Source organism: Mastomys coucha, unplaced genomic scaffold, assembly GCF_008632895.1.
Source record: "Mastomys coucha isolate ucsf_1 unplaced genomic scaffold, UCSF_Mcou_1 pScaffold22, whole genome shotgun sequence".
Classification (NCBI taxonomy): Eukaryota; Metazoa; Chordata; class Mammalia; order Rodentia; family Muridae; genus Mastomys; species Mastomys coucha.
The window spans coordinates 155614118-155619560 of record NW_022196905.1 but is presented as its reverse complement, the minus strand read 5'-3'; the positions used below and the strand labels follow the sequence as shown (position 1 = coordinate 155619560).

Here is a 5443-nt window from a genome sequence, read left to right as displayed (position 1 = left end):
GGGACCAGTTGGCATGTGCACACACACACAGACACACAGACACACACATGGTATGAGAGTAGAAGAGGGACCAGTTGGCATGTGCACACACAGACACAGACACACACAACACACAGACACACACATGGTATGAGAGTAGAAGAGGGACCAGTTATGTGCACACACACACAGACACACACACACACACACACACACACACACACACACACATGGCATGAGAGAAGAGGGACCAGCTGGCATGTGCACAGACATACACATGAGAGTAGAAGAGGGACCAGTTGGGAAGTAGATGACTGTGGAGCAGAGTGACCCAAGAAGTTAACAGGAGTGAATGTGACAGAAATATAATATTTACAAGTATACAAATGTCACAGGGAAGTCCATTATTGTGTATAATTGAGATATGCTAGTAGACACCTTGATAATAAAATAAATAAATGTCTCCCACTTCGTGTAAGTTAACAGCAGCTTTCACACATGAGTGGAAACAGCTTACTTAGCTTGGCTGAAATCGTGTTGGGAGCAACCCAGTGAAAATGGAGTAAGTCAGAGAATATCACAAGAGTCAGGGAAATGGCACAAATTTAGGTTTTACATTTTGGATCTCTTCTCTAAAAACAAGATTTATGTATTGTCCCTTGATTTTTTTTCTTTATATTCAGAAAAAATTGTTACAGTTTTTCTGGTATGTAAAAGTCCTGTATTTTATAAGCAATAATTTCACTGGTCCCAGCTCGGCTCAGTGAATGCTGCACTTTAATTCCTATGTGTTCCTTTACGACACAGGAAGTAGGCACAATCATAGGGCTGCCACAGCCTTGCGCATGCGTCCTGCGCAGGAAGGCGTGTTTTTCAGGAGCCCAGCCCACATCGGAGCTTCAAGGCCGCGGATGAAAGCACCGTGGGACTCACTTGCTATCATCATTACAACAGGCAGGATGGTCGCCTTCTAATGGAGCTCAGGGACTTTTGAGATGGTTACCACATGCCAATCTCTATAAGCGGCACATATGCGCTGAGAAGAATAACTCCTTTTAGTCCGCACATTGATTTTTCAAAATATAATACTGCTCCCTCCTCTTCCATTTCAAGATGGTTGTATTTCCTCAGACTTGGAGAAGGAGAAGAGCCGCCCCCATCCTTTATCTGGTGAGGATACCCAGGCGTCTGAGATCCAAACCATGTGCAGGATGAGAACAGTTAAGTCTGCACGGCGGCGTGGCTGCAGAGCTGAGAGCAGAAAGTGTAGTTCCAGGGTCTAATCCGACCGATACGCTGTGTTCTTTGCAAAAGGTTGCGAGGCCTTGGCCTAATAAGCATAATCTCATTACACTGCAAATAAAAGTTTCCTATTTATCTCCAGATTTCAAATGAATCTAATAAGGCTTATGATACAGTCACCCAATACCCTAATCATATTTCTGCCTATCTAAAAGCAATCAGTAATTGTGTTACGGCAGAACGTGCTGACAATACCTCTGACACAGAGAGGAGAATGAGAGCCCAGCTGTACTAATTAAATTAAATGCTGGGCTGATGGAATACATTTGCCTCAGCCGGGAGCATGGGCGCAGAATTAATAAGCATTACAGCTCTGAGCGGGAGATGGTATCATAATGGAAGCGAGGTTTTGATGTGGAGAGTCCCATTCAGATTCAATGCGCCATCATGCACGGCGGTGACAGCTGCTGAGAGAGGTGCGGAGCCTCAGACAAATTGCACAGGAACTTTGTCGTTTGCATGTTCCTCACCAAGGAGCAGGGCGGGCTGCATCGCTGTGCAGCCTGCGACCCACCCCGGCCGGGTCCTGTCGGTAGTTGCAGCCCCGAGTCTTCCATTTTCCCAGCATGTCTGTCCTCACAACATGCAGTGAGCCTCTGACCTCTTCATGACTACTCTGTGCCCACCTTCTACCTCAGACAGCAAACACGACCCGGGACTCGTAGGCAGATAGAGTTGGGTCAGTTTTTGAAAGGTGTTTCCCCTCATCCTCCGAAAGCCAGGGCCCCAAGGAACAAGCTGTACAAGGGTCACTCGTGCTGTGGGTCAGTGGAACCCAGTGATATCCCTAGCTGATGGCTCTCCATCAATCGAGGACTGCCCTCCGTTGCTGGACCCAGCCGGCTCTGCCAGCACAGCCCTATCCGTTGCTCATAAATTAGCTGCGCTATCTTGCCGGCTGCAGTGTGGAGCTGCTGTGCCAGCCGGCCAGGCAGCGTTCATTATCATGAGGATTTTGACAGGATATTAAATTTACTAATCCTGAACTTGCCGAACTGACCCCTCACTGGGAGCAGACAATGCTGGTGTCTGCCTGTGCAATGCTTTCTGTTTTCTCTCACCCTTCTGCCTCGTTTCTCCAAGGATACCACACGTGTTCCTGTCCTTGCAACTCAAGCCTCCCTCCCTCAGGTGCACAGGGCCACACACACTACCAGCATCAGCTGCCAGCCCATTTCCCTGCTCTGTAAATTCCTTCCTGACTCCTTGCTTGACACAGGTGACCATACATGGAGCTGCCACGCACCGCCCTCCCTGTAGATGTGCACATAGATGACAGAGGGTCCGTGCATCAGACACTCAGGTTCCCCTGCGAAGCTATGGCTTTCCAGGCAGGCTTGATGCTCTAGCCTTCACTATTGTAACTCTGACACAGATAAACTAGCATGCTTGCCACAGATTAGCCCCCACCCCCACATATGTGTGCCCAATAACATACATACAAAGCCATGTGTCCTCCTGAACTCATATAAACATTCCACATGCACACTCATGCAAATGCCCTATGTATATACCCAAATACACAATACAAGCACACCACACATGTCACACACAGACACATGCACGCTCATGCAAACGCCCTATGTATATACCCACATACACAATATGAGCACACTACACATATCACACACAGACACATCATGCTCATACACTATATACAACACAAACACCACACGTACATATCCATATACACACTCACATACATCCATACACAAACACATCACGCACATATTCACATTCTTTCATATAAAAACTTAAATTTGTCACACACATCATAATATATGTATACATTCCTACATGAGCATGCACATGTATCTACACAACATGTATCATACCTACATATGTATATCCACATACACATACTTTCACATTCACATACAATACACATCACACACATCAACCCAACATGTATATTCCCTCAATTTTCACATACATGTACATAAAATATATACATACACCACATTCACACATACTTTCATACAGGTATATGCAACATACACCACACACTTCACACCCACATATATATATAGTTATACCCACTCATAACACATGCCTATGTATGCACACACATGTCACAGTTACATGTATATAACACATACATACTCATCTGTGTGCAGAGACTCAGACTCCTCATATACAGGCATACACTTGACTCACACACATGTACACACAGAGGCACATACACACATCAAACTTATGTACTCACTTCCAAAGCACATGCATACATGTTTACACACATGTCCAAATGCACACATCATATATAAGCACACATATATCCATGCACATTCATTAACATGGGTATACACACTCACAGTTACACATGTATACATGCATATCCAAAGCTGCACAAATGCACATATTACGCCTCCCATGTGTTCACATGCTGGAATAGACTCACCCACATTCATGGGCACATGTATTTATTTGTACATGTGCATAAAGCATGAGTCCCCCCTATACATGTGCTCACACAGTTCTGCCATCAGTTTGGTACTAGGGGTGTTCTCTGGGTCACCTGGCCCCCAGCCTGAGGCCTCCCTTCTGCACCCATCCATCGGTGCACATGACCGCTTCCTCGGCTGCCGCCTCTTCCTGTATTCTCATGCCCTCGGCAGTCAGACGCTCACACAGATCGGAAAAGCAATTGCCACTCTTTGTTTATTTCTCTATAAATAAACCCCCAGTATATCAGACCCTCTGAGTATTTTTAGAAAGTTCTGAGTACTACAGCAGAATTCAGTATCTTGCCCATTCATAAGCTTTCTGCGTTTCAGAAAAACAAGACCTGCCACAGATTTCCACCAGCCTTCTGCCAGTTTTGCTTTCTAAATAATTCAACATTAAGATCCAGTCAACTCTCCTACCTCCTCGGAAAAACTCCGGCAAACAGTGCCAATTAAGTTGCTGAAAACTGCCCATTTCCACAGATACTGTACAGATAAAGCTGACCATTAAATTGCAATTTGCCATCCCAGCCAGCGGTGGCTGCTGACAGCCTGCGGGGCTTGTAATCTCATTTAACCCTTCCTGTCAGAAGCGCCCCACCCCTTCACATAATGCCACCAAATTAGACTCGACAGGGCGGTTGGAAAGCGAAGCCTCTTTAGCTAAAAGTCAGGCCGCAGTGGGCAGCCCTGACCTTCAGTGGCCCCATTGGCCTCCATTCTCCAGGGACTCCGGAGACATTTGCTTCCAGAGACAGGCCTGGCGACAGAGGGGTGGGGCGGGGCCCAGGCCACAAGGAGCTTGGCTTTCCCTGGGGGCAAATTACAGAGGGTTTTTTTTTTTTTCCCTAAACAACAGAGGGAAATTTCACCTGGGTTTTTCAAGTCTTTCTTTGGTAATAAAAGACAAATCAGGTGCTTCTGTTCAAACCCACACTGGCTCAATATTTTCCTCTGCCTGTGGTGCCCTCTGACTTGGAGCCAGGGGAAGCCTCTGCTGGGACACAGAACTCCCCCACCCCCTCCTCCAGCCTCACCGCCTGCATTTTAGATGAGGCCATCTTAGCTGGTGGCTGGCGTCTTCAAAGACACCCCAACTGGCATTTACTGCAGTCCAATTTTCAGAAGGGAAGCAGCTGCCTGGGGCCCCTCACTCCATCATCCCCTGCCGCCCACCCACCCCACCAGTTTTGTTCAGTGCCCAGTATCGTCCTGACAACACCATTTTCTTAGGATAGTCATGCCTGGTTCCAGAAACCAAAGCCCGGCCCATGGTGTTTAACATCCGACAACAGCCACAGCCTGGACTTTAACCCATGACCATGTCGTCCTATTAGAAGATAATTCTTCCTCCCCTTTCTCCTCCTCTGTGTCCTTTCTTTTTAAAACAATCAGTTACTAATCTAAAAGAGCTTCTGTAAACACACAGGTCACCTCCTCTGCTCCCCCCAAGAACAAATTGCACGTTTCAAGGTCATATCACAGGTCAGATCGGCCTCTTCGCAAGCAAATGTATTTTTTGGTTTGGAGGAAGATCCCGAACAACACCGTACTTGAAAATTCTGTCTGACTTCTCACCCCACTTCCCTGTTTGGATCTAGAAATCAGGTTGTAATTGTATAATGAAAATCTTCTACATGCACCAGTATAGTTTAGGGAGGGAGGTATAAGAGAAATAGGGGACTGGGAGAGACAGAGAGGAAGAGAGAGAGAGAGAG

General features: G+C 46.6%; 1 pseudogene; it reads right to left on the bottom strand.

The window, feature by feature from the left end:
- The window catches only part of LOC116068918, a 113114-nt pseudogene that overhangs the window by 107126 nt on the left and 545 nt on the right, over positions 1 to 5443 (bottom strand).